The sequence below is a fragment of the Eufriesea mexicana genome, unplaced genomic scaffold (assembly GCF_001483705.2).
Source record: "Eufriesea mexicana isolate 0111107269 unplaced genomic scaffold, ASM148370v2 scaffold2208, whole genome shotgun sequence".
NCBI classification, from domain to species: domain Eukaryota; kingdom Metazoa; phylum Arthropoda; class Insecta; order Hymenoptera; family Apidae; genus Eufriesea; species Eufriesea mexicana.
Window position 1 is genome coordinate 249,276 of NW_016910292.1, and position 13,312 is coordinate 262,587.

Sequence of the window (13,312 nt, forward strand, 5' to 3'; positions counted from 1 at the left end):
CTGGCAACCGGGACAGATCTAACGCGTGGGTCAACGATTCCCCGCGACACGGAGAGAACGAAGATCGCGAGGAAGCCAGCGACCTTTAATCTCGCATGGAGTAGCCAGCGACAGCTCTCGATCACGTCCCGTGCCGCGGATCTCTCGATAGCCGGGGAGAGCCTAATCAGTGAGTCATTTCGGCCGTGCTCCATAGCTTATGAAATCTCGCGCTTCCTTATTGCTAGGTTTCCATGAAGCGAGATAAAGCGCGCACACGCGGTGCGCCCGCCTCTATATCTGCTCGTTAACTCTGTCAATTTACGAGTGAAACGTTCCGAGGAAAGTTTCGCGAGATAGGACGGATCAACGAACCGAGCTCCTTCGACGTGGCCATGGTGTTCCCCGTGCTTCCGTTCTTGCTCGCGCCGCAGCGCGTGGATGTAAAGGTTAAAACGACATGGCGAAACTAGTTTGTTAAAGGCAAAGAGGTTGCAAGTGGCCGCGCAGTTCGAGAAGAGACACTTAAACCAGTCCTAAATGGATTCTACAGGCGTTTCAGATACCTTACTTTCAGATAGGGTACGCTCTATCTCTGCAGGTTCTTGCAACATCCTTGCGTACCCATTGCTATTCCAATTTATTACCCTATCACGGGATTATTTAGCAAAATGGGGCCAATTTCGCTCCACGTCTGGGAATAAACGAAACAGGAATGAGATACAAAGATCGATTAAATGGGCAGGTTAATAGTAATTGTTTCCCGAGATACCTGAACATGGCGCTTGCCTCGAATTTGCACGTAGATAGACCTAATCCTCGCCGAGACGACAGAGATATCGAAACTCGCGCTGTCAGTGGGGAAAACGAGTTTGGACTGAGGAGACTGATTCGAAATAAAAATTAATTACACCTGTCATTAAGATAGCGAGTGTCAACGTCAGACGCGGAATTATCGATATCTTTACACGAGGTTAGGTTAGGAAATTTCTTGCACTACACTCGGCGATATTCAAATTTCCCGCTCTTATCGGGAAATTATTTAGTACAACGTGGCTGATGAGAAATGGAAATGAATCACGGTTATCCACCAAGGTTCGAGCATGATCACTTTCACGACTAGGTGTAAAATTAATTACCATATCCTATACCCTATCCGAAAGGAAAATGGATCTTTGTGATATGGACGATATCGAAGTTTTGCCGCCATTATGGTATCACAGTTAGGATAATGAGCCTGATTTCACGCGTTCGAGAAATAAAAGCGAATTATGGTGAAGTGGGATGGATTAACCCTTTGCACTTGGCGATCCTTTCGTTACAGAAACATAGTAATTCGAAGACTTTCTGCCATAAAGTCGACGATATTTTCAAAACGGCAAATAAGAAGTGCAAATTAACCCTTTACACTCGATAAATGAGCTTCAGTCGCTATTTCATGAAATTTGGAAGCTCGATATTAATTAATATATCAAATTTAATGCAATGCATGTAAGAAAGGAATGAGTGGAACATGTATGCATAGGATGCTAATATCTAACGAATTCATATTCTTCTGGCAAATGAGTATGCGTGTAATGATCGAGGTGTTGCGTGAATTGTGCGTGTAATGTAATGTATGAAAGAAGAAAGAAAAAAAAACAAGAGTGATTTGACATAGGTCAGTTGCAATTGAGTTTTAACCCTTTGCACTCAAGAGGTGAGCTTCAGTCACCATTTAATAAAATTTGGAAGCTCGATATTAATTGATATATCAAATTTAATGTAATGTAACAGTGAGCGAGGTATCGAAACCAAATAATTCTACAATTCTATTATTATACAATTCTTTATTTACTGCTCAAAAAAGTACCGTCAGTTTTTTAGCAGAGAATCATTGAATTTCTACTCTTCTTTAGCCAAAAAATCATCGGGTGTAAAGGGTTAATTGTAAGACGTAGAATTATTTTACCTCGATATTCCACGCGTCGTTGGATTTTAATTATTTTATTTATTTTATTTATTTATAATTTTATTATTTATTTTGACGGTAGTAGCATTTCTCGACGAACACGAGATTATTGGCTAGACAGCGATGATTCGCTCGCGGGAAATTCGGGAATGTACAATAGAAAGCGACGAAAGCTCGAAGCTCGAGACTTTAATGAGACCGAATGTTGGCAGCGCGAAACGCTTTAAATCGCTCGAGGAATTATCGCGAGGCTAAGGTAAATACTGGATTCGATACATCGGTCCACGACGTCGGTTTTAAATAGCGTTACGGAGGCGATGAGTCAAGCCACCGAAATACCCGTATTTGCGGTCGCTTTACGCAGATCACGTCGACCAAAATATTCCACGGCTTGCACAGGTGCTACGACAGTCATTATGCTCGGCCAAACGGGAGAACCACGCGTCTAGTTGATATACGGCCACGCAGGGGTATTACGCACCGATTCCCCAGTCACTTTTCTTTCTTCCCATTGCGTAACACTAGACTCACGTGGTAGTTCCGATTAATTAGTCGGGCAACGACGGGATAATCCCGTGGCGAGAATCCAATTGGACGAGGCTGCGTTTGTTTCGCTCTGCTATCGCTTACTGTCCTTTGGCATTTCTGTCACTAGGTTTATGGACGTTTTATACCTATTTTTACGAATATTTCCTTACAAAAGGAAAAAGAGATTGGTTAAATTTAAAAATAATTAGAATGTTAACCCTCTATGGACCCGTGTAACTTTCAAATTACATGCTAATGTATGGATATTTTATTAAATACTGAATTAAACGTTATCGTCTTTATTACTCCAGTTTGCGACTTTTCTTTCGATATATTTATAATTATTTTTAAAATACCTCCCGTGGGTCCATTTTTAAAAATTTTTATTCTTCTTCATTTACCGGTTATTCGATCATGATTGATTAGGTCCTCTATAGCCCCCTATGATCTTTTTCCACAAGATGGCGTGGAAAATTATCTTTTCAGTCTATTGCACATTATCTTGGCACAATAGTACAAACGTTGTTAATCCAAACTTTCAATATGAATTTGTTATAATAAAATTGTCAAAACTGCTGAATTTATTGGTTGATATTTGTTGATTTTATGTTACGTACGATTCTTATAGTGAAGAAAAATATATATTCGGTCCATAGAGGGTTAATGGACTTGATGTAAGTTAATTAAATCTGCAATTGGAGCAACCCATCAGACAAATTGAAGTGTTACACTCATAATTTTCAAAAATTTCTTCCTATTTTTTAAAGGTTGATAAGGTATTTCTATTTTATTGGAATTTTTGTTGTTGTCTTTGATTTTTGATCTTCATTTTATTTGAAATTTTGTTATTTTTTCTAGTGCCCAATACTCAAATTTCTGCGAGGAGTTGCAAACCAGTATTTATCCTATTTAAGTCTAGCTGAAAATTTTTGGATCTCACCAAAATTTATTTCATCATCTCCAATTCTTAACTGACTTCAAACTACCTCAAGAATTTATAAAACAGACCTTACTATGTTTTATTATAACTGTGAATTCTTAAATTTTAAGTTTAACCTAATTCTCAACTTTGACCTTATCCTATTAAGTTCCACCTGGAAATTTGCAGATTTTTTCGAAATTTTATCACGTTCTCCAGTTCTCAATCCTTAAACTACTACAGAGACTTGTAAACCAGTGTTTATATTATCTTAGTCTAGCTGGAAATTCTTAGATTCCTTTAAAATTTGTTCCACCACCCCCAATTCTCAACTCCCTTCAAGCTTCCTCAAAAATTTGTAAACCAGCTCTTACTCTATTCTATTGTAACTAGAAATTCTTAAAGTTCAAGTTGTACACAATTCTGAATCTTTACCTAATTTCGTCAAAGACCTCCATCTATTCCATTCTACCTGTAAATTTCTACATTTTTCTTCAATTTTCTTATTTCCTAATTCCCAATTCTTCTCAAACTTTTACAGAGACTTGTAAACCAGTCTCTCTGCTATTTTAATTAAACTAGAAATTCTTAAATTCCTAAATTTCAAGTTGATCACAATTTTCAACCTTCCTCTAGCTCCTTCAAAGACCTAAACTTATTCCATCTACCTGTTTCCTCATTTCAATTCCAATTTCCACATTGTACCCAAATTTTCTCATTTCCCAATTCCCAATTCTTCTCAAACTTTTGCAGAGACTTGTAAACCAGTCTCTCTGCTATTTTAATCAAACTAGAAATTCTTAAATTCTTAAATTTCAAGTTGATCACAATTTTCAACCTTCCTCTAGCTCCTTCAAAGACCTAAACTTATTCCATCTACCTGTTTCCTTATTTCAATTCCAATTTCTACATTCTACCCAAATTTTCTCATTTCCCAATTCCCAATTCTTCTCAAACTTTTGCAGAAACCTTTAAACCAATCTCTATCTTATTTGAATCAAAACAAAAGTTCTTAAATTCTTAAACTTCTAAATTTCAAGTTGATCACAATTTTCAACCTTCCTCTAGCTCTTTCAAAGACCTAAACTTATTCCATCTACCTGTTTCCTCATTTCAATTCCAATTTCCACATTCTACCCAAATTTTCTCATTTCCCAATTCCCAATTCTTCTCAAACTTTTGCAGAAACCTTTAAACCAATCCCTATCTTATTTGAATCAAAACAAAAATTCTTAAATTCTTAAACTTCTAAATTTCAAGTTGAACACAATTTTCAACCTTCCTCTAGCTCTTTCAAAGACCTAAACTTATTCCATCTACCTGTTTCCTCATTTCAATTCCAATTTCCACATTCTACCCAAATTTTCTCATTTCCCAATTCCCAATTCTTCTCAAACTTTTGCAGAAACCTTTAAACCAATCCCTATCTTATTTGAATCAAAACAAAAATTCTTAAATTCTTAAACTTCTAAATTTCAAGTTGAACACAATTTTCAACCTTCCCCTAACTCCTTCAAAGACCTCCACCTATTCCATTCTTTCCATAAATTTCCATATTTCTGCCAAATTCTCTCATTTCCCAATTCCCAACTCCCAAACTTCCGCAAGCTCTCAAAAAATCGAATCATCTCACGATCTCTCGATCCTTTCCTCGCCTCACTGGACCACTCGATCATTGCAACCTTACCTACACGTCTTTGTCCTCTAGCCTTCCAGCTCGCCAGCTATCAGCAGACCCAGCTATCGAGGAACAGTAGCCGAAGCCACGTCTATCGCGACACGTGCTTCGCATCAGCGCAACAACCGTAACCGTGTTCTCGGGTCCGCTTAAGCGACACTTAATCCTTTATCAGGCGCGAGTAACTGGCATCGAGGCGAACGATTGACTCGATTAACCTTGGAGGATGTCGTTCATAAGCGAACCTGAAATAATGGCCGCGACTCCGGTTGCATAATAATCGACGCCGCGGCGTGGTTCGCTCGAGAGTGAAAGCACGTTCTCGCCGATGCGAGTCGGCCCGCATTAGAATCGTTCCCGACACCGTTACAAACCGCTCCGTAATCTACGTACGGTGCAGATAACGCGACGAAACGCAACGGCCGGTCTACACGATTTTCCTTACTGCCACGCAGCGTGGCTGTTTCAGGTGTACAACGATAAACCGGGTGAATAAACTCCAACGGAATGCCCCGCGAGTCGTTTTTCTAGCCCCGACGCACGGTGGTCCGGATGATCAAAAACACGAGTTAAAGTCAAGTTTCCGACGTGGAAAATTTGCGGAATTTTCAGGGTATATTCTCACCAGTGTGAGGTAAGTTATGGTATATGTGAAAATCGTCGTGAGTTATTTTCAATTTTTTTTTTAGGGGGGAAGCTTGGAAGATAAGAATAGGTGCCTATTGCGGTATGGAAATTGGCATACTTCGTTGAACTATATCTTTGTAACGATAAAAATTAATTTATATTTGGTGATGCAGTATCAAAGTGTGTTCTTTTAGCTAGATGCGTGTATAATGAATTAGTGGAATATTTATATTTTAATCATTTGAAATGGGGGTTTCCTGGGTTCATATTTATTCCTCTTTTTGCTTATAGCACTTTACCTATGGGTTACTTTTTTATTAATTCGACGCTATTTTTGATGAGATTTTTCGAAGTTATTTGTTCATGTGTATCAGTATTTTTTGAAAGTGTGATATTTTGGAAAACATTTCCCCGTTTCTCTTTGACTTAATCTGACGACAAAGACCCTTCGTTGGGGTTGCGCGTTAAAATTGACCATGAGGAGTCTAACCATGGCTCCAAAATTCGAAATTTCGTCTAAAAATTCTCGTATCCCGGAAACTAAAGAGAAGATACGATCCTATAAGCATCTCAGGAATAATTTCGAAAGTAATCATAACTCTAAAATTCGAAATTTAATCTAAAAATCCTCGTATCCTCGCATCCTTGGATCCCCGTAACCACAGAGAAAGCACGACCTTATAGCACTTGCAGGAATATTTATAAAATTAATACTGACTCCAAAATTAAAAATTTCCTGTGAAAACCGTCGCATCCTCGAAACTAAAGAGGAACTACGATCTTATAGACCTCGCAGGAATAATTTCGAAAGTAACCATAACTCTAAAATTCGAAATTTCGTTTAAAAATCCTTGCATCCTCAAAACTAAAGATACGACCCTATAGACCTCACAAAAATAATCACGAAATTAATCATGACGCCAAAATTAGAAATTTCCTCTGAAAATCCTCGCATCCTCGCAGGAATAATTTCGAAAGTAACCATAACTCCAAACTTCGATATTTCCTTTCAAAATTCTCGTATCCTCGAAACAAAAGGTACTACCCTATAGACCTCGCAGAAATAATTTCGAAATTAACCATGACTCCAAAATTCGAAATTTCCTCTGAAAATCCTCGCATCCTCAAAACCAGAGCAAGAGCACGACCCTACAGTCCTCTCAGGAATAACGAAATTCGGAGGAGCAGTGACACCCCCATTTACTTCCACCGAATTCTCATGAAGACATCAACGAACCAATTCACCGATCTTGCCGTGCCATTGTCGAAAGCGTGACAGACCGGGCTAATCTAATTTGGAAGTTGGACGACGACCAATGGTCCCGAAACGTTACGACAGAGTCGGTGCACAGCAGCACGCTGGCCCAAGTTAGACATTACGCGATGGCTCGGCGATCCTGCAACACCCTTTTTCGTTTTATCCGTAGAATCTGTGGACAAGTGGAGGACGATCGTCGAACAGCGTGCATCGATATATTTAGAGCCCTGGTTGACGTGATCGAGCGAAAAGCAGCGTTCCCGGTGTGTTTATCAACCTGTCTCGGAGCCCAGGAACGGTAACCGGTGCAGGAAGATCGTTTGTTGACTCTGCTCTTCCGTGCCACGACTCGGGGGAATTAGGTGAAACGTGCATCTTTATTTTCCCGTTTTACAGGGGCAATCGTGGCCGTTGTTATCGCTGCTGCGTTATAAAGATTGCCGAGCTTTGGTTTCCACTGCTATCAGACGAGATTGCGGCCTCTGACTGTGGGCGCCAGCGAAGTTCATTTCGGCTTTAAAACCGGAGACGTATCTCCACGTGTGTACGTGTTGGTGAATTACGACGTTGTGTATGAGCATTCTCAAACTGGAATAAAATTCTTCAACGTTGAACCCACCACTAAACCGTCTAAACGACCGTTTTTAAAACTTTCATTAAACACGATTGTCACTAGAGTTTGAATCTTGAATTAAAATCTAGCTAAATCTAAGCTTGATGTTCGTCTCCCTGAATTTCATGTCCGATCCTATTCACTTGCTATTAATCTCTGCAAGTAAACACCACCTAGCCTAATATCATCAGACACTTCTTGTAATATCAGGGAAAAAAGAACGTGATTATCACCGAAGTTTGCTTCAAATTTACAAAGGAAGCTTAACCAAAACTGCAAATACAATATATTTCTAATTCCAAATACTAATACTATCCCTTTGCACTCGAGAGGCGCCCTTCAGTCGCCATTTGATAAAATTTCGAAGCTCGATATTAGTTAATATATCAAACTTAAAATAATGTAACAGTGTGCGAGGTATCGAAGTCAAATAATTCTGCGTGTTAATTATAAAAAGTTATGACTATACCAAATGCTGACACTTAAATTTCAGATTTTTTGAAAAGTGGAGTTAGTCGATTTGTGCAGTGAACGGCTCATATATTTCACTTATATTAAACTTTATATATCTATTTCTGTGCAACTGAATACGGTTACTTCCCTGCACGCTAAACGCTTTCATTTCTTACCCGAAATCCCAACAGTTCCTTATTTACCTCGATAGAAAATATCGTTGGATAAGAAAATCCTTGAATTTCTATTCTTCTGTTGCAAAATCCGAGTTCAAAGCAAAGGGTTCAATTATTTTCCTCGTATTCACCACGCAACGAGCCTATCCGTTGAAAATAAGATACGTCAACGTATATACAAAAATCAATAGCTTAAGAGAAACAGATATATCATTATTCCGGGAACGCGTGAAGTGCTTATTTCACGCGTTGGATAAGAATTAACCGTTCGAGTCCCAGAGACTTTTGGAAGAACACGGACGAAAAACCCGTGCAGCGCGATAACGCTTGTCTTAGTCAAGTGCGAAGAAGTCCAAACGGTGCGATAGGGTTTGTTTAATTTTATTTCGGAAATCCCAATCGTCGCGATAGCGCTTGTTACGTGCATCAGGAAAGTTGAGCGCGCCACTTCGACTGAAGAGCGCGATCGCGCTGCTTGGGACTCAACGGTTAACCCTTTGACTACGGCAGACTTTGAAACGCACCGGTCGTATAACAGGGGTAGGAATTCATTTACAATGTCCGCCGAGAACGGCAAAATTTTCGGTAGAGATGCGCCCTCCGTGTGAGAAAAGCAAACTGTGTCGAGCGCTTATATACGCTTTTCGTGTCACAAAAGCAAAATTTCTGAGCACGTATATGCGTCCACAGTAGCCAAGGGGTTAAGAGACCAGGACGAGCTGCAATCGCACACCCTTTTGCTTCGCTCCAATTTTCACTCTCCATGCGAACAGTCAGAATACACTTTATATACCTTCCTTAGGATAGAATAAAGATAATTACAGAATAAAGATATTTATTTATTTCTACTCATAATCCCAATACTATCTAATTTCAAAAATTACCGTCGCGAGGGATACTGTAGCGTCCTACGGTATCGAATCTCTTCGATTTCCAAGAACGCTTATCACGCGCCAAATTAATATTGGGTGACTAGTTGTAATAATAAGGATCCAGAATGCGTGTGGTCAAAAGAGAGTGTTTATTTACAGAAAAGCGTAGAATAGTTATAACGTAGACGTTGAACGGAGTACCGTTTCGAACACCCGTTTGTATGTGTAATTAAGATGTTTCAAGGATCGGTGCCGAAGACGAACTGACTTCTCGATTTTGCTCTATGTCCTGTCTCGTCGTGTTCGGTCCGGTGTTTTCTCTAGTTTAGTTCTGATTGGGTAAAATAGACGTTGGCGGTGGAAAGGTAAAGAGTTTTAATTGGACAGAGGGTGTGACATAAGGACCTTCGGCTAAGGAGTAGGAAACTGTCAAGGAGCCGATTCCTGATGGTCAATGACGTGATTTATAAGTGCCGTCCGTCCGTCGCTTGTTGGGTCTGTCACAAGTAGGTCCCATCTGTCGCGTCTGGTACTAGTAAAATTCCTAATTTTGCTTTACCTTTATAAGCTTAATCCGCTAGAACGGCGTTGAGGCACATCTGACCTCCGGAATTGCAGTCGCGGTATAAAATATAAAATAAACCGTTAGATCTGTTAAAACTGTAAGCCTTAGAATAAAATTATGTTATAAACACGCTCTCCGGGACGGAACTGATACCACGAGGAACTATCAGGAGACATGTCATAACCCTAGGTCTGTTCCACGGTCTTCCGGTCACACTCCTGTCAGCTCGAACCGAAACCATAATTTACGATTCGATAATTCACGATAAGACACAGTTCTGGCAATAGCAATTCCGTGGCTGACACGGTGCAGGTGCAGCTGGTGAGAGAGCCGCGAGATCTGCCGGAGACCGGCGGAAAACGCGCGTGAACTCGGCCAGGCCCAAGCTTTCGTGTCAATGCCGTGGCAACGGACTCTAACGACGCTGTTCGTCGCGACGACGCCGTAGGATCGAATCGTAGTGAGTCAGCCGACTAATATTAGAAGGTGAGGAAGCTGCTCTGGCCCGGTCCCTCTCTCTCTCTCTTACTCTCTCTCTGCGGCCGTTCCAACGGCTAGCAGCGCCGCCACGAAGCGAAACTCCTCCCGGCCCCGTCGAGTCTTCGGGTTCGTTGTTTGGAATGAGTAAACGCCGTGGAATTCGACGCTCCGAGCGGCAACCGGCGCGCACAACCTGGGCCCGGGCTCTCAGCCTGCGGACAGGTGTAGCGCCAGCACCTGCTGCCTCCGTTCCGCGGCTCCTCTCGCTTTGGACCGCTCGCGCGCGATACAACTGTGGCAGACCGTTTCCACCGGAAGACCACGCTCCGACCCGCTTCCCGATGGACGTGCTCGTGGTCCCACGGAGCAATTCACGCCTGCCGCGATTTTTCTGTCCTATTCTGGGTTCTTTCTACGTTTAATTGAGAAATTTGAGTAGTTATTTAAGTATTTAGCGAGGAAAGTGAGTTATAATTTAGAATTATCCCTTTGCACTGAAGTGGTGACCGAGTGGTCATAGATTGAATATTAAATAACGAATACGGGTTAACCCTTTACGCTCGAGAGGCGCCCTTCAGTCGCCATTTGATAAAATTTCGAAGCTCAATATTCGTAAATATGTCAAATTTCAGATAATGTGACGGTGTGCGAGGTATCGAAATCAAATAATTCTTCGTGTTAATTATCATACGATTTCTTATTCACTGCTTAGAAAAATATTTGTAGCAGAAAATCTTTGAACTCCTATCCTTCTTTGGCCAAAAAATTGTCGAGTGCAAAGGGTTAATAAGTAGATTAGAAGCGATTTTCTTTATTTATTTTAGCATAAATGCTATCATCACCGAGCTTACAGGAATATTAAAAAAGCTTCGAATTATTATACTTCTATAACCAAAAAGTCTTGCAGGGTGAAGGGTGAAGGGTGAATTAACCGAATAGTAAGGGAAGAAATTTCGAGATCAGATATTAGGGATATAGCAGTGAAATATGTTATGAAAAATATATATTATTGGGAATAATTGATATTGCATTAATATATGCAAAATATTGGGAAAAATGAATTGAAATTTATATTTAACCTTTTGCTCTGGAGGTATGTTTTAATATCCTCAAGATTAAGTGACGAATATGAGATAATAATTATTGTAAATTATAAGTACACTGGAAGTGATTTCTCTTTTTTAATTTTGGCATAAATTAGTGAGCACTGAGTTTAGAAAAATATAAGAAAAACTTGCAATTGTTATATCTTTATAGCGAAAAAATTTTCGAGTATGGTTAAATGGTTAATTAAACGAATGGTAATAAAGGGGAGAGAGAGAGAAAGAGAGAGAAAATGATGTTTAGGACTTTGCAGGATTACAAATGAGATGAACGATGATCGTGAGCTTTGAAGAATACGAGAGTAATCTCTGAGAGTAGTACTAGGTAATCGGTTAATTATTCTTTTAATATGTCACACGAAATATATATTCTTGGAAGTAATTGTTATAATTATTCATTACCCACCTAATGAATCTAGATGAAAAAATATTGAATAAAAAGATAGCAAAAATTTTTGTAAACCACCAATAAAAATGTTTTGTGTAACGTTTAAATTACTATTCCAATTTATCACATTACCTACTGACCGATAAATATTAAAGTGAAACTATTTCTCTATAGACTATCTACTTATCGATGCTCTCAACTCGTCTTTTACCCCAAAAAACATATTCCAGAATAATTTATATTTTGAAACACTCGGTTACGCAGTAAATAATGTCACTCTGCATTACACAGATCGTCTCCCTCAGCCACGTAGCACCAGTACGGTAACAACCTGTATTGCGTTATTGCAATTAATCGAGAGGCAGGAATTTTGTCATCCTACTTTCCACGAGCCAAAAATGCGGATCAACCGGTTAATCGGTAAGCTAGCGGAAAAACGATGGAAAAACCGGTTATGAAAAACGTCTAATTTGACATCCCTATAGGGAATGTCGGAGGGTTGGTATCCATCTTTGCGCTTGGACCAATGAATGATGGCGGAAGTGGTTCGAAGTGACCGTACGTGGTCAGTCATTAAGCAGATCAGGATCGTTTTGAAACACGGTTAGGACACTTTAAAACAACTTCTCGGAACTTCTCACATCACACGCTTATTTGAGACAAAGAATCATAGGTTGCTCCTTAACACGTTGACTGTCACGTTGATCATTGGTGACCGGGGAGCTTGAACTACTTCAACATTGAATAAAAATTGACAGTTAGTGCACTTTAAATATAACTTCTAATTAGAAGATACCTTGAAATAAAAACTGCCCCATGAAATAATTAAAAATTTACATTAGAACATCAAAAACATATCAGAACAAATCTTGCAACTAGCACTCCCGTGGCGTCCCGAGCGAAACTTGTAATTTCGACGTGGCAATCGAAGAGTTAACCCTTTGTGCAGTGTTTGACACTTCGTCCTAACTGGTCCGAAGTCAGGGATTGTGGAGATTGGAGCTAATAGGGAGGAATCGTGGAAAAGGATAATGGTACTTCTGGACGATCGAATTTTTGGATGATGGAACATTGGATTTTGTGTATTTAAATCGAACACACAAGCAAATACTGGTCAACGCCAGCAGTTCGATTCAATTATGATTCAAAGCATGATTAGGGTAATATCACTCACGGTAATTAGAAATAGATGGAACGAACTTGAATGGATTGAAAACCTACCGTGACGTGTCAAAGTAGCAGTTCCTCGATCATCTATCTAATATAGTCTAATGACGTTACGACATCGATCGCGAGACTTCTGAACCCATCACAATCAGGGATCCCCGATAACCCGAACCCGGGTTTCACATTCCATCAATCAACAACTGCATCGCTATCTCGAACACATAACCAAATACTGGTGATCGCGAGCAGTTCAAACATTCCATGACTTAAATCCTGATTAGAATAATATCATTTATGGTAATCACAAATAGATAGAACGAACTTGTATGAATCGAAAACCCACCGTGACGTGTCAAGGTAGCAAGTCGATGGAGCAGTTGCTTGATCGTCTATCCAATACAGTTTAACGACGTTATGGCATCGATCGCGAGACTTCTGAACCCATCACAAACCGGGATCCCGATAACCCGAACCCGGGTTTCACATTCCACGAATCGTCATCGATAAACAGTGACCGGGTTCGAAAACCCGACGGGTTATCCAACAAAACCACTA

General features: G+C 40.0%; 1 protein-coding gene across 5 annotated transcripts in view; it reads right to left on the reverse strand.

Annotated features, from left to right (window-relative positions):
• The window catches only part of LOC108549763 (dual specificity protein phosphatase 10), a 125,309-nt gene that overhangs the window by 90,052 nt on the left and 21,945 nt on the right, over positions 1 to 13,312 (reverse strand). The gene's annotated exons all lie outside the window — the stretch shown is intronic.